This window comes from Lissotriton vulgaris, chromosome 12, assembly GCF_964263255.1.
Source record: "Lissotriton vulgaris chromosome 12, aLisVul1.2, whole genome shotgun sequence".
NCBI lineage: Eukaryota > Metazoa > Chordata > Amphibia > Caudata > Salamandridae > Lissotriton > Lissotriton vulgaris.
The window spans coordinates 594,197,640-594,220,409 of NC_141700.1; the positions used below are offsets into that span (position 1 = coordinate 594,197,640).

The 22,770-nt window shown below is 47.7% G+C and overlaps 1 protein-coding gene across 1 annotated transcript in view; it reads left to right on the forward strand.

Annotated features, from left to right (window-relative positions):
* LOC147677799 (ATP-binding cassette sub-family C member 12-like) overlaps positions 1–22,770 on the forward strand; it is a 2,578,840-nt gene that overhangs the window by 746,415 nt on the left and 1,809,655 nt on the right. The window lies entirely within an intron of this gene.

Genomic DNA, 22,770 nt, shown 5'->3' on the forward strand with positions numbered 1-22,770 from the left:
AATTTTATTCTATCATGTATTGTTATGTTTGTACATTACGGTTTTCATTAACTGTATAATAATAAAGTGAAAGTGAACTGATGGGGGGTCATAAGAAGAGTCGAGGGTAGGGATGCTAGCTTTAATGCCGGCAATTTTCTCGATAAAATAGGAGTTGAGGGAATCACATAAGGATTGTGAGGGGAAAGATTTTGCCATAACTCTGTCTGGTTGTGCACATTCTTCAACAATGGAGAAGATGTTCTTGGATTTATTGGCCGAGTTTGTGATTTTTGAGGAGAAGTAAGCTATTTTGGTCTGAAGGATGTTGTTTTTATAATCTTTGAGCTGACTTATGTAGCAGACCTTTTTTTCCGAAGATTAATCACATCTCCAGCTGCGTTCAGCTTGCCTCAAAGCTAGTTTCTTAGCCTTGAGCTCATCAGAGAACCAGAGCTGGGCATCGTGAGGTTGTTTAATCTTAATTTTCTTGTGGAGCAATGCTGTCTCTGGCTGATTCGAGCCAAAGTTTAATGCTGTTTACCTGATTGAGGAGTGATTTGTGTGAGGTGGGCATTGTGGCCTTTAATAGTGAAAAAAAATCATCAATGTTGGCCAGGTTCCAGATTTCAGCTAGGTGATTTCCTAACTGGCCGGTTTTATTCGGGCAAGCGCAGGCCAGAGAGAATGAAATAAAATGATGATCTGACCATGTACATGGGGAGACTTGTAACTTGGATATTTCTAGGTTGGATGCCCAATTTTGATATAGGATGTGCCCTTTTATGTGGGTGGCAGCCTTCACATGCTGGGTACAGTTCATCCCCAGGAGGAGGTCTGTTAGTTCCAAGGAACTTGCGCTTTCTTGTGTGTCGTTTGGCCAATAGGTAAAATCTCCAATTATGATAATTCTAGCATGATTAATCCCCAATAGGGAGATCATTTCGCCAAGGAGTAGGGGAAATGAGGGCATGTGGTGCTGGGGGCGATAGAATAGGGTGCAGATAAAAGAGGACTGAGGTGATTCAAATTTCAGTATGAGACTGTCGACTGAAGGTATGCCTGTAATCCCTAGTAAGGAGAACTGGAGTCTTTGATGGATAATGGCAGCAGCCCCCCGATCTTCCCTGAGGGACGATTGGCCTAGAGGATATGGTAGCCAGAGGGTATTTCAGCTAAGACATAAGGAACCGACTCAGCGGTGAGCCATGTTTCAGAAAGTAGGAGGATATCAGGTTTCTCTGTGTCTATGAGCTGGAAGATCTCTAGCTGATGTTTCACCATTGAACGGGTATTAAGGTAGCTAATGCTAATGGCAAGGTTCCCTACCTCATGTGACACTGGAGCGGGTGACTCTGGTGAGCTCTTAGCAGGGATAGAGGATTGGAGTTCTGGACTTTTTGGTTCCGTCCAGAGGTGTCAGGGTACAACACCCAAAGACCCCGGAGTCCCACCTGCCTTGGTGCACAAATGAACAGAAACACGGGCTTCTCGATGGTGGCGTCAAAGACCAAAGGTTTATTACTGCAGGGACACAGAAGTCACAGAATCTACACACGGGCAGAATCTAGGAGACTGTTCGATTTGTACATTGAGGGTTGCTCCTTATATACCAAAAATTGTGCTCTAGGCAAATATTTCACATGTCGGTACATTCCCAAACCTTTTGTGTCTCTAAACAATAAATATTTGGCGTTACACAGGAACTGTCGATAATATCTGATACCAAACATCACGAAGAGGGGTTCCCACCAGTCCATCACAATCCCTTGTCAATATTGTATTCAAGAGCCGGACCGCCTCATCGTAAAGTTCGTTACCTCCCCCTAATAAAGGCCCAGAAGGAAAGGAGTAGAGCCAGGTGCAGGAGATAGAAAAGCGGGATAAGAGATGTTTGTGGGTTGTAAATGGGCAAGGCTACCGGCTTCGGCCGCCTAATCATGATCAGGTACAATGGACAGGAAAACCAGTTCAGGTGGGCTGGCCTCGGGCAGAGGAGACAGCCTTTGTCGAGTCATGCAGCTTCAGCGTGATCTGGTTTAAGGTGCACGTGTCATGTAAGAGGTGAATCTCCGGCTACGGCTACGTGTCCTTAATCAAAGTGAAGTGAATGAAATGATCAGAGGCTATTGCATATGTGAGGGCAAGGAACCACAAAAATGGCGGCCACGATCTAAGATGGATGCCGTGTGTATATCAGAAATGTGTCAATGGAAGGAGTGCTCTTGCTCGTAGCGTAGCGAAAACACTAGGATATACTAAATGGATCATTTGCGGTTCACTGATACCAATATTATGTATTTCCGACAAACTTAAAAACACGGGTTCAAGTCGTCACGGAACCGTCACGGAACCTCAGACCCTCCTTTTGCCCTTACATAGGCAATTACTCAATCTATGTCTGAATCTAGTTCTATGCTCATCAGGTCAGTGACATGTTGTTGTATCATCATCCTTTCTCGTGTCTTTTCTCCAAACGCAGGTGGTTTTCTGAGACAAGTCGCAGCACAAAGACTACACAGAGCAGGACCACACTGGATAATCAGACAACATGAGAATAGGAATACTAGGATGACACCAATGACCATTAGAACCTTCCATCCCCATGCTGAGATCAGAGTCCAAACCCACTCCATAAAGGACCAGTTTCCCTTGTCTACATGTATGGAGTCCGAAATCTTGTGCAACTTAGAGATCGCCTCATAGACTGTTGGAGCATTATTAGGAATAAAGACACAGCAGCTCGATTGGATCATTCTGCATACCCCACCTCGATCTGCAAGTATAACATCTAGAACCATACGGTTCTGCAATGTCATGAGCCTATCCGCCTGAAGCTCAGCTGTCAGATTGCTAAGGGCACCAGCAGTTTCGGTAATAGTAGATTCAACTACCCGTGTTAGCTGACGTATGTTTCTACTATTGGCCATAGGCCCCCAGAACGGAAGGAAGCCTTTGAAGAAGTCTCCAGCTTCCTGACCAGCGGTATCTTCCTTACTGAAAACACCTCTAGCTACTCTTATTCTGTGGTAATCCGGTGAAGCAGTATATGTCGGAGGCAACAATCGAGCAATATAACATGAACCTGAGAAGTCGGCAGGCAACCATGTATAAGCTCTGTCTCGACAAATGAAGTAGGTACCCCTAGCAGTGAGAAAGGCAGGGGAAGAGTTAGCCGGAAACACATAAGTCTCTACGCACTCACTCCTCCCTAGCTGAGCTCTCGGATTTCTCCCATTACCTTGCAAACAGACCTGACCTCGGTGAGGTACGACCCAGATTGGAGTTGAGCTTTTACGCTTGCTTTCTCCTAAACTAAGGCGATACTCTGAAGTATTCCAACTTAAATATACTCGCAATTCGTCTCTAGGGTAAGATGGAGTATTATTGACGTCTTTGATCATGTCAATAATTCCCTGGACTAAAGCTTTGTTGGCAGAGTTATATTTAGTGGAGCGTGGTGGGCGTGGAGGATAGGTCTCAAGAGCATAAGCAAAGATGGTTTGAAGGGCCTGAAATGATCCATTGTAGCTGAAAGGCAAAACCAGATAGGGAATACCTTTATCCATAGTGTGGGGTATCAAGCCACACACCCAGCAGTCTGTCGTGTTAACTACCAGTTGGTGTTGGTGCAAGAGCTGTACAAAAGTATTATTAATGAATTCTGAGCGTCGAGCTTGCTCATGTTCCGGAAACGAGTGAAAAGAGTGTATAGAAGAAACAGTAGAAATAGCTGGATCAAGGGGAGGTACTGTAGATACTGGCACAAAAATCAAATTTATGCTAAAGACAATTCCACCCACCAATGTTGCTAAAACAATCAAAAATGTAATGGCACATTGCATCAAGAAACATTTGCTATGAAGAATTCTATTTAGTCTGTTTCTGCGAACGTAAATCACATTTTCTCGTTGCAGCGCAGGAAGTTCCATCTTCTACAATCCGCTCGCGACCACTGATGATGTGTACGTAGATGAAAATGCCTCTGTCAGCCCTGGGAGTTCCCAGTACTAACAGAAAGATCGACCTTGTGTCAGACCCCTGCAAATTCAAACTAGGCACACAGCCACGACCCTACGGCTACCCAGACGGCAAGGCAATTTATTAAAAACAATAAATAATAGCAAACTTCCTGGCTGAAAAGCAAAAAAGTCCAATGTATATAAATATCAAAATCACAATATGCAGTTGCCTGCTTTATTAGTTCGTTTTATGGCTTCTAAGGTTGTATCTTTTCCTTGCTGGTACTGTTTGATCGGAAAATAGTGTATCACTAGCAGCTGTTGCAGAGTTTACGTTCGCAGATGGCAAAGTTTCTTTTGATGCTGGAGACAAATGTTCAATGTTCAAAGCAGTCTTTTCAAGAGGAGAGTCACGTTTCAAAGTGTCAGAAATCAAATCAGCGTCGCTGAAAGGGACAAATTTTGGAGTTATTTCAGATTCGGAGGCACCAATTCCCTTCTTCACCCAGTCGTCGTAGGGCAGCGGCAGTGGAACACGCTTTACGTGAGAAGCGTGGATCCAGTTCTTCCGGCCAGCAACACGTACAGCTGTCCTCGTTGCCAGTAGGATTTGGAAGGGGCCGATGTAGCGAGGCTGAAGATTCTTTGTCCTCGCGAAGTTCCGGACCACAATGAAGTCACCCGGTTTCAGTTGATGCCCTGGACTCTCCGGAGGCTTTGGTAGTGCATCAAAAACCTGTTGATGAATAAGACTTAATTTAGCAGTCAAGTCGTAAAGGTAGTCTATCAACATAGGATATTCAATGGAGCAAAATTGTTTAGGCCTTGGCACACCCCAGACATTTGCCGGGCGGCCAAATACAATCTCATATGGAGAAAGCCCTATTCTAGAATGCACTGTTGCTCTCGTTGATAACAAGGCCAAAGGAAGTGCGTCTGGCCAGGCTAAACCTGTGGATGCTTGTATTTTGGCTATTTTAAGCTTGAGGGTGCCATTGTAACCCTCGACTAAACCAGCTGACTGGGGATGGTTCGCACTATGAAATTTTTGTTTCAATCCTAGACCAGCACACACACTCTGCATAACTTTCCCTATAAACTCACTTCCGTTATCTGACCATACAATCCGTGGCATTCCGTACCTAGGGAAAAATTCTTTGAGAAGAATTTTGGCAGTTGATAAAGCAGTGTTGTCCTTTAGTGGGTATGCTTCTATCCACCTGGAAAAAGCACAAACTACCACCAGGACGTATTTTAAATTGTTGCAGCGTTCCATGTGAATGAAGTCTAACTGTATTACTTCAAAGGGACAGGAAGGAGGAGCAAAATGACCAGCTGGAGTTGGAGTTCCCTTGCCAGGATTATGCATCAAGCACACCATACAATTTTTCACCACTCCCTCTGCACACTTACTGATTCCCTCATTCTTCCAAACCGGAGCTAACATCTTACATATCCCTTTAGAACTTATATGCGCTACTCCATGCGCCATCGTCACTACTGCAAGCACATACGCATCAGGCAACATCCAACGCTGCTGTTCTGTTAAATCGATCCAACATCCATTCGAGTCCAATTTGCCCGTACTTTCTCTCCATACGCGTTTCTCTTTCTCAGTCGCTTCTTTCTGAATCTCTTTCACACTTTCCATTGTGTCCTCACACATTCCAGACTCAGCAATCCATCTTGCAGACGTAGCAACATACATTCTACTCATCATGTCTCTAGCTGTCTGTTTAGCGGTTTCATCAGCAAAGGCATTTCCCCGACCAACATCATCCGTGATTGCTTTATGAGCACTGCACTTCACAATCGCAACTTCAGTCGGCAAGGTTAGAGATTCCAACAAGTCGTTAACTAGCTGACCATGTTGGATCTTAGTCCCATGGGACGTAATGAAACCTCTTTCTCTCCACAACCGGCCAAAACTATGGGCCACGCCAAATGCGTACTGACTATCTGTAAACACATTCACTCTCTTTCCCTCAGCTAAAACACACGCTCTCGTAAGAGCTATTAACTCTGCAGCTTGGGCAGAATTCTGACTCACTCTTGCAGTCTCCACAATCGTCTTCAAAGTCGTTACCGCGTAGGCAGCAGTCACATCACCATTCTCCAATTTAAAACATGACCCGTCCACATACAGCGTACCATCCGGGTCGGATAGAGGAGTATCTCTCAAGTCGATACGACCTTTTGTCTCTTCCTCCGTTTTGAAATAACAGTCATGTGGCTCAGAATCACTCGACTCTTGATCAGTCGGCAACAATGTTGCTGGGTTCAATACATTGCATCTTTTGATCTGAATATGACTCGCTAATAACGTCAGCTCGTAACCAGATAATCTCGCACTAGTAAGGTGTTGTGTCTTCGTTCGGTTCATGAGTGTGTCCACTGCATGAGGAACCATGACCACTAGCATATTGTTCATCACCAAACCAGCAGATTGTCGAATGGAAGCCGCAGCTGCCGCTGTAGCCCTCAAACAACTAGGCAATGCTCTAGCTACCGGATCTAATGTTGATGAGAAATACGCACAAGGGCGTTGTTTATCACCAAACTTCTGTGTCAGAACACTCAACGCGCAACCTTCTCTTTCGTGAACGTAGAGCGTGAATGGCTTGCTATAATCAGGTGTACCCAATACAGGAGCTGAACACAAAGCTTTTCGTAATTCAGCAAAACTCTTTTGACATTCATCAGACCATGGCACCGGACTCGGAACATTTTTCCCAGTCAAAGCTACCAATGGCTTTGCTAAAAGTGAAAAATTTGGGATCCATTGCCTACAGTAAGAGGTAATACCTAGAAAGGCACGTACCTCTCTCTGTGTGCGTGGAACACTCATCTGCATAATTGCTTTTATTCTTTCTGGGGTCAACTTCCTTCCCTCCTTTGACAAGAGATGACCTAAGTAGGTTACTTCTTGGCAGCAATATTGCATTTTGGAAGGTGACACCTTATGATTCAAATTAGACAAATGATGCAATAGTGAAATTGTAGCTGCCTTGCAAGTTTCCTTGTCATCGGCAGCCACCAAAAGATCGTCTACGTACTGTACTAGGGCAGAGCCTGGAGGAAGGACAAAAGAATCTAGCTGACTTTTTAAAGCTTGACTGTAAATAGATGGACTTTCACAGTAGCCTTGTGGAGCGCGTTTAAATCTGAAACTGCGACCTCCTAAACAGAAGCCAAAAATATCTCTGCTTTCCTCGGCTATCGGAATGCTGAAAAAGGCATTCTTCAAGTCGATGACTGAGAACCAATTGGCTGTAGCGGGAATCAATGTTAGCAAGGCAGTAATGTCTGGCACTACAGGAAACTGCGGAATTACAATCTTATTAACTTCTCTAAGGTCTATGACAAACCTATAAACTGGAGGTTTTGTAGGGTCAGTTCGCTTCAGAATCGGTAATACAGGACTGTTACAGACATTTCCTCTAGTTTCCTCAACTACACCCTTCTTAATTAAATCTTGCACAATCAATAAGAGTGCACGCTCACCTTCATTCGATATTTTATATTGAGGAATTCTTGGAAATTTCACATTCGCTTTCAAAGTTACTACATACGGTGGAATCTCTAGGAGACCTACATCATTGGGACCAGTCGCCCAAAGAGAATCAGGGAGTGAACGTAGCTCCGGCGGGAGTTTGTCCATTGACAAGTACATCGGAGAGGTGAGTCTTTTACCCAAAGTAAGCTGTACTCCTTCCGGAGAACAGTACAATGTCGCATATAGTCGTTTTAACAAATCTAAACCAAGCAGATTTTCATTACAACCTGTCGTCAAAATTAAGGGTGCTTTCAATTGACACGGTCCAACAGAAATAGACAAAAGACCAGATATCGGGTTGTACACAGGGGCGCCTGAAAAACCTACGGAAACATTTGTTGAGCCAGACAAAGGTGCGCCAGGGAGTTTCGCATGCATGATAGAACTTTTTGCGGCACCAGTATCCAACAGAAACTGTTCGACTACACCTGATGTTGCTACTGCGACATAAGGCCCACTCTGATCCACTGGAACTGATACTACTCCCTCTCTCTGCCCATGGCTGTCCTAGTACCCATTTTGTTGAAATCCCTCTTCTACTTCACAATAATCCTCAACAAGATATTGCTGAGACCTATTTTGTTGAGCTGACTGTACATTTTGTTGATCAAAGTGATTAGAAGGACGATCATTCGTTTGTGGAGGCATAGCACCTCGTCCTCGTCCTCTAGAATTCTGCGCATAACCACCACGACCTCTCTGAGCTGCTGCCGCATTATTTTGCGCTAAAATCTGACAATCATTTTTATAGTGACCCTCTTTCTTACAGTACGCACACTGATTCCACTGGTATTGAGGCCTGGTCGAATTATAATCTGTCTTTTGATACGAATTCTGTTGCATATTAGTCTGATTCGTGCGAGGCGGATACGCCTGCTGTAAAAGAACTTTAGTCTTTAAATCTTTCGTTTTCTTCTCTGCTTTCTCCTTTTCCTCTTTATCCCTATTTTCATAGTACTGTGCAGTCGCAAGTATTTGCGCTGTCGTAGATACAGCCCACGCACTTTCTGAGTCTTTCAATTTATTGCATAATTCGGGTAACAAATTATGCACAAATTTATCGACAAACAATCTCTGTCCTCCTTCAGTGCTCATATCCTGACCACTATGATCCACAAAAGTCTCTTCGAACCTCGTGAAGAAGTCGGAGACACTTTCGTCTTTCTTCTGCTTGCATGCGGATAATTTATCCCAATTAACACGCAATGCTGGCATCAGAGTCTTCATTAAATCAATTATTCTACCTGGCAGATTAGCGATCAAAGGTTCAGGTTTCGCACCACCTGTTTGTTGAGCATCTGCTGCAGTGATAGCTGCCCAATCACCACCTAAAGCAGCCTGATGATCCTCTCTACGAATTTTAGCCCACACTGGTTGTGGAACTACATTACCAAACAACATATCAATGTCGGCTAAGTTCATTATACAAGCCTCAACTGTCTGTGTTAATTCCTTGTAATATCCGGCTGGATTCTTACGCGGATCTGGCAAGGCCTGTTTCACTGCTAACACTTCTGCTCGCTTCCATGGAATATGTATCCATACTCTTTGGAACTGTGCTGGAGCAGCTGCAATACCCGCATTATCATCACGTTGTACTGCCTCGCGCCAAATTGGAGGAACTTCCCTCATAGGATATTGGCGACTTGGCTTCATTCTACCTTTCTCTAAATCTCTCGGTGAACGAAGAGATGGATCATTCCTAAAACTTAAAATAAGTTCCATCGCTTCCTTTATATTATCGCTCACTATCATTCCAGCAGCAAACTCTTTCTGCACTTTAATTAAATCTTCCAAATCTGATTCGACATCGTCTTCTTCTATTTCCTCACGTAACAACGAGCACATCTCGTCGAAGACGTATCGCTGCGTTGGCTCTCCCCATTGCATAAATGTCTCTAACACATCTTTCGTACTATATCTTCTAACTTTTGTAATCCATCTGAGAGCTGTGGAGTCTAAAACTCCCCGTTCCTCAGTACTTGGTAGCTGACTCCGTCTCTGAACAGAGTCAGGAGTAGGAGTCTTAATCAAGGTTTTATATATAGGCGACAGCATATTAGTAACCGAATCAGTAATTCTTCGACGAACAGAAAGTGGAGTTAGTACACTCGCAGACATAGAGAACGCAGTAGAGGTAGGAATAGATGACGAAACAGTAGGAGTATCGAGGAAAATAGTTTGAGGACCAATAGGTACAGTGGTAGGTATAGGAGCGGGCAGTGCAGGAAGAGGAGGAGCTGTAGGAACATTTACATTCACCACAGGAGGTATAGGAACTTGATTCTGAGGAACAAGAACACCAGGTTGTCCAGCAACCGGCAATTGAACATTCGGTATAGGTTGGGCCGCAGCACCTTGTGCGTACGGTGGAGGCGACCGTAACAGATAAGATAGCAGAGGATCGTTTTCGGAATCCTCCAGTATCTTAGCCATTTTCGATGGCAAGGCAGGATAGCACTTGTCAATCGCTAAGTTACGCTCTCTAATGGCTACATCTATGGCTTTCTCACACTCGTCAGCCTGCAACTGCTTAGTCGCTTGCTCTAGAGTTAACTCTTCTAGTTCTTTTTGCTCTTTTTTCAACCTTTTCATTTCTCTCTGTTTGGATTCTTTCCGCCAATAACGAAAAGAGTCAAACATTGCCGGCCGGGCTTTCTTCCTAAACAATTTCGCTTCTAAATTGTCGAGAATCTCTTGTTCAAAACTACCATGCAGTGGCCAACTAAGGACACCATCCTTCTTACAATAGCGGACCCATATCTCATTATAAGTTATAGGACCCACACCATACTTACAATATAGGTCATATAGGGGAGTCCCAATCGGAGGAACCAGACAGGAATCCTCTAATTGTGAGTCACTGTTGCAACTAAAACAAGACAACATTTTCCGACTTACCATTTTCAGTCCGGAACACAAAACAAACAAAACACGGAACAAATATGTGCACTCGAACCAAGAACTTAGGCCTACCAAAAACGAACTGATGTATCGATACCCAAAACTAAACCAAATAGATTATCGTAACTAGAACAACCAAAGATAATCTTACAAAAACCAAACCAAACCAAGAACCGATCAAGGATTTTTAACAATCCTCACAAAAATAACCAACTAGTTATCACTAAATACTTAACTGAGTCACTGAAGACGTCACCAAGGAGAAACCCGTCACGTTTCGCCGTACTAAGGACTGCACCACTTCGGGTCCAAGACAGGGCGACGGTCAAGGCAACGGCCCACTGCAGCCGTCCTGAACGGGAACCCTCGTGGAAGAGAACTTCAGGGCCACTTTTGCGATATGCCGGGATCGATGAAGTGGGGCGCCTCCCTCAGGAATCTTCACACGAAGCTTCTCGAACTCTTCAGGCTTTTGGACCGGTACCGAATGACGTCGCCCCACGTTGGGTGCCAATTGGAGTTCTGGACTTTTTGGTTCCGTCCAGAGGTGTCAGGGTACAACACCCAAAGACCCCGGAGTCCCACCTGCCTTGGTGCACAAATGAACAGAAACACGGGCTTCTCGATGGTGGCGTCAAAGACCAAAGGTTTATTACTGCAGGGACACAGAAGTCACAGAATCTACACACGGGCAGAATCTAGGAGACTGTTCGATTTGTACATTGAGGGTTGCTCCTTATATACCAAAAATTGTGCTCTAGGCAAATATTTCACATGTCGGTACATTCCCAAACCTTTTGTGTCTCTAAACAATAAATATTTGGCGTTACACAGGAACTGTCGATAATATCTGATACCAAACATCACGAAGAGGGGTTCCCACCAGTCCATCACAATCCCTTGTCAATATTGTATTCAAGAGCCGGACCGCCTCATCGTAAAGTTCGTTACCTCCCCCTAATAAAGGCCCAGAAGGAAAGGAGTAGAGCCAGGTGCAGGAGATAGAAAAGCGGGATAAGAGATGTTTGTGGGTTGTAAATGGGCAAGGCTACCGGCTTCGGCCGCCTAATCATGATCAGGTACAATGGACAGGAAAACCAGTTCAGGTGGGCTGGCCTCGGGCAGAGGAGACAGCCTTTGTCGAGTCATGCAGCTTCAGCGTGATCTGGTTTAAGGTGCACGTGTCATGTAAGAGGTGAATCTCCGGCTACGGCTACGTGTCCTTAATCAAAGTGAAGTGAATGAAATGATCAGAGGCTATTGCATATGTGAGGGCAAGGAACCACAAAAATGGCGGCCACGATCTAAGATGGATGCCGTGTGTATATCAGAAATGTGTCAATGGAAGGAGTGCTCTTGCTCGTAGCGTAGCGAAAACACTAGGATATACTAAATGGATCATTTGCGGTTCACTGATACCAATATTATGTATTTCCGACAAACTTAAAAACACGGGTTCAAGTCGTCACGGAACCGTCACGGAACCTCAGAATTCCCTGCGGCTAGGTCGGTGAACGAGCTCAGGGTAGGTGTCCCTGTGGGCCCGGATCCCTGTTTTGTCAGCGATAACCCTGGTCCCGGGGTTGATGGGCCAGTTGACTTGTAGCTGTTTCAATTCTGAGACCGAGTAAGTTACAAATTTGGCGTAATGTATGGCCCCTGGCCCCGGTTGGCCGCAGACGGGCGCAGACAGGCTTGCCTTTGGCAAGTCTTCAGTGCGCCGCCGGTATGCCCGCTGCATGGGTCTGCTGCATGACAAGAATGACATGCCCCTTAGATTACCTAGGACCGCTAAAGCGTAAACTGTTAAGCTCTGCCCCTAGCAGCCCCCAAGCGCCGGAAACCAGGATACTGAGATGGCGGCACCCTCCACAACAAGCGGGGAAACACTGTGGTGGACCGGGATGCAGGTGTCAGGCCCAGTGATAGAACAAAGTGCAAACTGCAAGTAAGTGCGAGTGGGATAAAATTAAGTTTAAAACACATCCTTTTTTTTAAAAAGCAACTGCTGAGAGCACAATTTAGCGATTAGTCATGCAGTGGACCCTACGACGCGACTGGTGGGACAGATCTGCATGATGGTGAACGAAGCATCTACGGAAGGATGGATCACACTGAAAGAAGCAGCATTCCTAATAAACGAGTCTCCCAGGATGCCCTAATTATATCTCCTCCCTAAGATTCACAAGGGAGTCACCCCACCTCCAGGCCACCCCATAGTGTTGTGCATTGGTTCCCTCTTGGAACCATTGAGTCAATTTAGTGACCACTTACTACGCCCTCTGGTCCAAGAGACGCCAGCCTATCTCAAGGACACCCAGGATGTCCTCAATTTGTTCTAAAATATCAATAATGACAATACGGAGGACAACAACTTGCTCCTGATGCTCGATGTAGAGGCACTGTACAACAACAATTCCCAGGATGCCACCATTGAGGTCATCGGGAATTTCCTGAGAGAGGCGGCTCTACCAACTAACACCCCGGCTGATTTCATTGTCACCCTGATCACATTGGCCCTGACTAACAACTTTTTTATGTACAAGACCACGACATATCAACAAGTGCAGGGCACCAGCATGGGGAGCACTTGTGCTCCCTGTCTGAAGGGTCTGTACATGTCCCACTTTGAAGCTATCTATATCTTCACAGACATGGACCCCTTCCACAGGAACCTTGTGCCCTTAAAAGGTACATTGACAACATCTTAACCCTGTGGAGGGGATCTTAGATGGCGGCCAATGCATTCCACAAGTGGATCAACAACCATGATCCCCATCTACGGTTTACCATGACAACCAGTAAGAATGAGATTCCATTCCTGGATCTATTGATAAGCCTTGAGGATGGCCACCTACACACCACAACTTACAGGAAGAGCACGGACTGCAACAGCTTTCTGAGTTTCAAGAACTATCACCCCAAAGCCCTCAGAGAAAATCTACCCTACGGCCAGTTTCTGAGGCTCCGACGCAACTGTAGCAGGCTACATAAATTTGAGTCCCTAGCCAACATACTGGCAAACACCCTCAAGAAGAGGCATTACTCGAGAGAGGTGATCTCAAAAGTGAGAAAGTGTGCGTGAAACAACACTCGCCAAGGGCTCCTGGAAACCAGGGATCCAAAAACCAACGAACTGATGACGTGTCACCACTTTTACTCCATTATCCAATCAATTAAAAAAGATCATTGCCCAAAATTGGAGGATCCTAAACAGCGACTCTCTAGATCTGCCATCACCCCGTTTCGCGTTCAAAAGAACAACAAACCCCTTAAAGATCAACTGGTGAACACACGTCCACAAGGACAGAAAACACCCAAGGAAACCACACTATCAAACCTCCCTGCGGTCACAGGACATTACCCCTGTGACACATGTGGGGCCTTCTCCTCCACGAGACATACAAAAACACTTGAACTGGGGGACTTTGTGTGGGAACAGCGCAAACACACAAATTGCAACACATCCAACATTGTGTACCTGATTACATGCACATACCCTCTTAGGAATGTCGAGATGACAACCCGTGCAATCAAGGTGAGGATCAGTGAGCACAAAAGTACTGTGAGACACGGACGCACAGCCACCAAGCTTACTAACCATTTCATTTAGAAAGGACACCCATGCGAAGTCATACAGTGGACCATCCTAGAGGCGAACCCAGGATGGAGCAGCTCCTCACTAGATCAACGGTGGGTTCATCGCCTTCGCACCCATACACAAGGCCTGAACGATGAAATCCCGTGGTCAGAGCTATGACCCCCTTTGTCCTTCTCCCACCGGATCCGCCACCTGACTTCTGTGTGTTGTAATGATCCCCCTTCTGGTTTAATGCACCCCCATGCACACTCTCCCCACACTCATGGGACTCGCCATTTGGCGCCTTGGTGCAGAAATATTTCCCCCTGTGCAGTCAGGCACATCTATGTATCCACACCCCGGAGTGTTATATCCTGGGCTATGGACCATGATCTGGGCCGTGGATTCGGAGTGGGGTCTTTAATACTTATGTCATTTGATATGTATCTTGATCGTGTAGAAACATCTCACGTTACACCCCTCTGGCAAGGGCCCGCACACTGGATCTTGCACCATTTTCCCAGGGTTGATTAGTCAGTAGGGCACTTATTCTGTGCCTCCCACACTGCACCAGTACACTGCCACCATCTCGCTTTAAATTTAAATTAGCAACCCGGCTCCCCTACGCACATGCGCAGCCATCCACAAGCTGCTTTCTGCATGCATGTGCACTATGGAAGCAGCGCGCTTTACACACACCCAGATGCGCTGAAATTAGGCATGATGGGGCGTACCTGAAATAGGAACCTCCTTTATTGCTGATTGACCTTAGTACATAATCACGGCCAGAAACCACAGTCCTTTACCTACAGGCAGGCATCAGGACGGGGCAGGTTGACTGGAGCTGACACCCGAGCGTAGACTTTAGTATAGCAACGATCATGATGGAGCAACTCCTCTTGAAGTAAGTCAATGTAACTAGCTTTCCTCATGATACACAAGACTTACCTGTGTTCCCCCATGCTTTTCCATTACTTGTCTCCTCAGCCCAGTAAGGTGCGGGCACCCTACGCCTCTAGCCTACGGAGCACTGCTAGCTCCACTTTGGGCAAGCACGGCAGTAATCATTGAAGGCATGCACCGAGTGTTTAACACACCTGTGAGTGGCTGTGCAGGGTCATACATGAGGCGCATTGGTTGGCCCCTCTACTGGGCCGCCTATTGTACAGTGGTTCAGAGGTACAGTGGGGTCCAGTATGAGCGTGTGAGCCAGCTCTTCTGTATAACCTGTTTTTAACTGTGTAAGCTCCCTAGTCCCTGCAAGCACCTGTGACACCCCGGTCGCATCATGGGGGGTATTGGACGGGGAGACCCCTGGTCCATCTGCATGCCCCATGCTGTTGGCCGGCGGCTCGCCTCCTTCCTCTCTTTGGTGCTACCATATAGGGCTTTACGCAGATGAAGGGTGGTCTATATCACCAATCATGTCTTGCGCTGCACTTTCTTCCACAGGGGGTGCCTCCAGGAGACACATTGCAAGCTTCATACAAGTATTTGAGACTTGGGTTTCTTTTTGTGGTTCTCTCTTCATTTATCCCATTCTAGGTACTATTAAGAGGGCATAGCGGACCTTCTAGCCGCAGCCATTACCTATAGTACTCAAGGGAATGGCCCCTTCTGATCGTTTTGAGGGCTAATGTTACCCCTCTATTTTTTCACCTTCGTGCACATCACTTTCACAGTTCTTTCTGGTCCTGATGAAATGCCAGGGATCTTTTTGACCAAAGAGGCGTGAAACATGTCGACCTTAAAGTTCCCTGGGCACATTACGCTTTTGTTGGTAACCCTTAACCTACAGGGTACCTCTCCATTAAAATGTCTCATGGTAACCCTTAGGCAGTTTTAACTCATTTCACACACAATATCACCCTTCACTTAGGACTCTATCCACACACTCACCTGCACCCAACAGCAGTTCTCTTAAAAGATCTCCACTAAAGTGACCGTTCGGGGGACCCATAGGGCATTGTACCGCCGGCCCGATGAGGAGCAACTGCCCAATGATGAAGCATTATATGCAATAGACAATATCCCAACAGGTATTATTTATAGACAATCAAACAGGATATCTATACAGCATTATCCGAAAAAGAGCAAGGAGACTCAGTTTGATTATCGTATGTGCTCAAGGCATCATTTATATTAGCATATCAACATTTGTATGGGACAAACACAATTACAGTTGGTATCAGCACTGAAATTAATCAATAACAAGTGGCTGTCACTTGTTATTGATTAATTGCACTGCTGATACCAACTGTAATTGTGTTTGTCCCATACAAATTTTGATATGCTAATATAAATGATGCCTTGAGCACATCCGATAATCAAACTGAGTCTCCTTGCTCTTTAACGGATAATGCTGTATAGATATCCTGTTTAATTGTCTATAAATAATACCAGTTGGGATATTGTCTATTGCATATATCTTTTCACCCCAATCCCAACAAGGTTAATGGGTTTTCACTCCTGTTTCCTTTACACAATGATGAAGCATGACATCAGTTGGTGGGTGTGAGGGCAACAAGAGACAAGATTTGTCTTTCCACTGAGTCCCAGACCTAGCACCTTATCCCTTCCCTTTCTCCTCTCTCTCCTTTCTTTCACCTTTAGTAAGTGCTTGACTTTTGGCATCACTCACTCTGGAACAGTGTCCCCCCCTTTGTTGACTTCATGGTTAGTTTGGAGCACGGGCACTGGACCATTAACTAGCTCCTGTTCCCCCCTCTCTTTGTTGATATTGAATGTTAAATGTGTATATTCATTTTGATCAATTATGAAGTAATTAGTTATTAATTAATTTAAATTAATTAATTGGTAATTAATTATGTTAATTTTGTAATAATTTGTATGTGTGTGTTGTGCTGGTTATAGGTGAAAATGGAGGGAAGGGTGGGACGTAATATGGGGGCTCATTATGAATGCGTGAGGATCACCGCCTCCTGCCATCATAATGTGATTCACCCACGGCCAAATTAGGATGGCGGTGGGAATCACATACGTTCCGTGGCAGTTGGATTTTCTGTCCTCCATGGTACCGCTAGGCAGTCCTTTCCGCCCGCCTTGCGGTACCCGGAACCAGGGCATCGTTGCGCCAGCACCACCATAGTGATTAGGATTAGCCCTTCCTTCTGTCTTTTTGCAGCGGATATCCCGCTACAAAAAGACAGGTGGAGAATGGCTTTGGGGGCCTGTAGCGGGCCCCTTCGGTGGGGGGGGTGTACTGGCGTACCCCTGCATTTCCATGCACAAGGTGGCAGGCACCGCGTGGTACCTGCGACGTTGTGCATGGAAATGCACATCGTGGCCTTTTAACATTGCTGACGGTGCTGCAGCCAGCAGCACCATCCGCAATGTTAAAGGGCCAGGATGATTGGGCTGGTGGAACTGCTGCATGTATAGCAGGCGGTTCCATCACCGTTATGATGGCGGGCGGACTGATGTTCGCCCACATCATAATAACCCACTTAGTTTTTAATTGATGAATTCCTAATTAATTGTTCATTAATTTTAATTAAGTAATTGGTAATTAGTTATGTTACTTGTGTTTTTATGTTAGGTGTGTGTTGTGTTTATAGGTGAAAATGGTGGGAAGGTTGGGAAGCAATTAATTTGTATGGCTCTAATCAGTAAGGCTGAGCCCTTTAACTGGAATAACAAGAAGAAACTGCCAATACTGATGCCTAATTAAATTTCTTAATATCTCAACAATGCATAGACAACAAAACAATGCACTAAAATGTGCCTTAATCGCTATTTATTTGGCAAATGTTTTGAATATGATTAACAAAAAAAGTTTTTAATTATTTTTGTACAATAAATTCAATATACACAGTGGGAGAAGGACACACAAAATGGTGAGAGAGGGCCTGGTGGAGACCCTTGGACCCTGGCAGACCCGCTCCACATACCCCAGAACCACCAGCCTGAGGACAGGGAGCGGCCACACAACGCGGAGTGGCACGTATCGCGGCTACGAGTGCGAAGATCTGAGGTGGGAAAGTGCGCCACACGCTTTGACTACATTCCACGGCGCTGTAGCCCTGTCCTTCACCGCGCTTCCGCAAGCCACTACAAGCGTACTCTCCTGTGATCTGGACCCTTCACCTTTTTTCCCTCACCACCTCTGCGGAACCAGGCTCACACCTGCGTGCGGAATCGTCAGCGGCGCACCGACTCCCCCCCCGCTGACACCTAGCTGGGATAGACTGCACTGCCCCCGGCAACCCTGGGGCCCTCGCTACGTCCACCTCTAACTAGCGCGTAGTGGACCTCACGCACCCTCTGCCGGACTCTTAGGCGGCCTGCTGCATCCACTGCAGCGCCACCCTGCTAACAAGAACAATGGGCAGAAACAGGGGCAAGCCTCAGGACCAGGGCGCCCGAACGGATGTACAGTCCACGTGCTCCGAAGACCCGCTAACCCCCTCCAACGTGGATATCATCCCGCCGACTGGCAAGGGGTCACAAGACGCCAAACTGGATCTGATTTTGAATGAAATACGCGCGACGCGCGAAGCACTAGAATCGCGCATAGACTCTATGGCAACTGGCCTATCCCTACTTAAGGCTGACCACAACAAGTTGGCGGATCGAGTGGCAGAGCAGAAAATAGCGCTGGACGACCTGATACCGCAGCAGACGGAACATTCCACGAAATTAGAAAACGTGGAGAAGCAACTGAAACAACTGTGGGACAGAGTGGACGACGCGGAAGGACGGGCCCGCCGCAACAACGTCCGCATCCTTGGTATTCCGGAGCGAAGCGAGGGGAAGGATCCCACGCAATTTGTCGAGGATTGGCTAAGGAAGCTGGTGGGCCGGAGAGACCTCACCGCCCTCTACAGTGTGGAAAGGGCCCATAGGATGCCATCGCGGCCCCCGCAGACTGGGGCGCCCCCTCGCCCCCTGATCGCTCGTCTCCTCCACTTCAGGGACCGTGACACTGTCCTGCGGGCAGCAAGGGAGGAAGCGCCAATACGCTTTGAGGACAAGACTATATCGGTCTACCCCGATTTCACGCCCACTGTGCAGCGGGCCAGGTCCAACTTCATGGGGGTGAAACGCAAACTGCGGGACAGAAACATGAAATATGCACTTTTATTCCCTGCCAGGCTTAAAATCCTACATGGCAACAGGTCCCATTTTTTCGACTCACCCGAGGAAGCGGCAGAATGGATGGAGATCACCCTGACCCCACCGGAGTCGCAGGACCCGTTCGCGGACCACCACAGTGACACCCGCAGAGGCTCGCCTAACCGACGGAGCGACACTCACAGCCCCAGACATCACTCACCACACGGAGCTCCGGCGACGACGCACCCCTCTGGACGCCAGGCGACAGGCCAAACGTCATCATCCCCGCATCATCGCCTAACTGAGGAGGCGTTGGCCGCCCACGACGCGGAAGTAGCCGGAGACAGAATCTCCGTCACCACCGACACCCACACTGAGGTGTCTGGTTCGGTCACCAGCTTGCAGCTCTTCCCGAAGATCACAGCCCAGATGGCAGAGGAGTTCTGAAACACGATACGATTGATCCCCTCCGGGTGGTAACGTATAACTAATCCCCTCATTCACACATGGTGGGTTGTATGTACAGGGGCCCATTGTATTCTGGGCTACCGTACCCACTCAGACAGTTCAGGGCCGATTGACGGACGCCTACCACCCCCGGTATGCACAAGAACTTGACTGACTTGTGCCCACGTTGGGCACCATGGTTTGGCTCCTGGGTACGTTGGCTCAGGGACCTTTTTGTTCAGGGGTTACTTGTTTGCGAGACACTCTCACCATTTAGCACAGCAGGACATTTGGGGTCACCCAGTTGTATCACATTGTTGAGCCGCACAGTTGGAGATGGGACCCCTTAATAACTATCAATTGTGCACCTGGAATGTGCGTGGCATGGGATCTGTGCATAAACGGCATAGAATCCTTGCGCAGCTCAACAGAAGGGGGACACAGATTGCTTGCCTGCAAGAGACACATTTGAACGCTGCCGAAGCGGTGAAGCTGCGCAAGAAATGGAGAGGGCAGCTCTTTGCGACCTCATACTCTGCATTCTCTAGAGGGGCGGCAATTTGGCTTCGTGGCTCTATTCCCTTTCAGCTGCTAGAGCAACGTATTGATCAAGAGGGTCGCTATGTGTTCATACGGGGTCTGTTGGATGGGGAGGCGGTAGTCATTGGCTGTGTGTACTCACCTAACACGAATCAATCGGAATTTTTGTCCAATGTAAACGGGGTGCTTGCAGATTGGGCTGACCATCAATGGATCATCGGGGGTGATTTCAATGCTGTGCTTGATGTTATGTTGGACAGATCACACCCCCCCTTACAGACAACCGAGAGCAGAAAACAGGCTGATGCGCTTCAAGTTGGGCCGAGGGCTGGGATATGGCAGATGTGTGGCGCAGCATGCACCCTCTAGATAGGGAATACCCCTTTTTCTCCCCTCCCCACCGGCTTCACACCAGAATTGATCATGTCTTCTGCTCCCGTTCCCTCACAACACAGATTGTCCAGGCCCAGCACATGGGGAAAACGCTGTCAGACCACAACCCCGTGGAGATTACATGGCAGTGGGGTAGAACACTGGCTCCCATTCCGACTTGGCGGCTGTCTCCTGATCTCCTCGAGGACTCTGTCTTCCGATCCTCCCTGTCCGACACTATAGATACCTACTTCTCCACGAATGCACACACAGCCAGCTCCCGGCAGGTAGAGTGGGACGCTTTCAAGGTCTGTCTTAGGGGGGCTGCAATGGCTCTTAGGGTGGGAAGGAGACGGGAGGTGATCAGTGAACTGAAGGAGGTGGAGGGCTCACTTGCATCCCTGGAGAATGAGGCAGCGGGCACCAATGTTCCCTTCACGCCACTGCAAGAGGCACATATTAGACATGCGGAGCTCCTGGAAGAATTGCGAATTATAGACTACCGGGAATACACGAACAGGCAGCATACGCAGGCTGACCGAGCCGGACCCCTACTCGCCCGCCTCCTGCGGGATTCCCCGATTAGCCAACCCATTCTGAGGGTGTTCGACCAATATGGCCGCTCAGCTACCACCCAAATAGGGATCAACACGGCGTTTAAGGACTACTACACCGCATTGTATAGTCCCCCACAGCCCCTAGCAGAGCCCGCAATTGCGGCCTTCATGGAGGGTCTGGCCCTTCCACAACTTACTGCCGCTCAGAATAAAGACTTGAAGCGCACTATTTCAGTGGCGGAAATCAGACAGGCGATAAGAGCCCTTCCGAAGGGCAAGGCCCCTGGAACGGATGGCCTGCCAACGGAATTCTACGCCACGTATGTAGACCTTCTGGCCCCACGGTTACATACTGTTTATCTGGCAGCCTTACGCACAACCTCCCTACCGCAGTCATCCATGCAGGCCCTGATCACATCCCTCTTGAAACCGGCCAAGGACGGACTGCAGCTGGCCGACTACAGGCCCCTGTCCCTTCTCAATACTGATTCTAAAATACTGAGCAAGGTACTGGCGTCAAGGCTCGTGCAATACGTGCCCCAGCTGGTCCACCCGGACCAATGCGGTTTTGTAACGGGCCGCAACACGGCCATGAATCTTAGGCGCTTGGCCCAACTCATGCTCGGAGACAATATGGAAGCAGGCCCCGAAGGGTGCATTTCTTTAGACTTAAAACAAGCTTTTGATTCCCTGAGGTGGGACTATGTGTTCGCCACCCTGTTAAAATTCGGGATACCACCCGAATTCCTCGCTTGGATCAGATTACTATACACCAGCCCCACGGCCAGAGTGCGCACCTCCAATCAAATCTCGGGTCCTATGGCCATTGCCAGAGGCACCAGGCAGGGCTGCCCGCTCTCCCCTCTCCTCTTTGTCCTTGCCCTTGAACCCTTGCTCTGTAGGCTCAGGTTGATGGCCCCCCACTATGGCATACGACGCCATGGCACGGACCATGTTGTATCTGCCTACGCGGATGATATCATATTGTATCTCCGTAACCTGAGAGGCGATTTAAGCCCGATTTCTCGGGTTTTCGAGGATTTCAGAGAGATCTCAGGCCTCACCATAAGCGAGTCTAAGTCCTACGGGTTCACCTTTGCAGCCGCAGAGGGGTCGGCTCCCCTGCCTTTTGCCCCTCATGCATTCCAGATGGCTGACACTACCTTCCGATACCTGGGGATCCAGATATACAGAGAGGCGAGCATGATGATAGACGGCAACCTAGGGAAGGCCATTCGGGCGCTGAAATCACAGATTCAGTTTTGGCTTACATTGCCGCTCTCAATACCCGGGAGGGTGGCAATCTCCAAGATGGTGATGCTCCCCCGGCTTATCTACTACTTCACCAACTTGCCGTTCCTGATCCCAGCGGCGACATTTAAGACCCTAGACTCGCTGCTAACCGAACTTGTGTGGGGACATGGCCGCAGGCGCATAGGTCTGGCCAAGATGCAACTCCCCTCCGACTCTGGAGGCATGGGCTTACCGGACTTCAGGGCATATAATTATGCATGTCAGCTGCAATAGCTAGCTTACTGGGTGGCGGGCCGTAATCTTCACGAGATTAATTTAACAGAGGATGACCGTACTAAAGGGAGAGTGCACACCTTGCTCCTTCCTGGCTCGGACCTTCCCAGAACCGCCCGCCACTTCTCAAGCTGGCGATCACATACTGGCGGAAGGCACTGAAGTACACGTCCCTCGGGACTCCATATGCCCCCACGATTCCACTATTGGGCATACCACTGGGTTCGGGCACACTCACGGCGACCCTACTGGATCCCTGGCATGACGCAG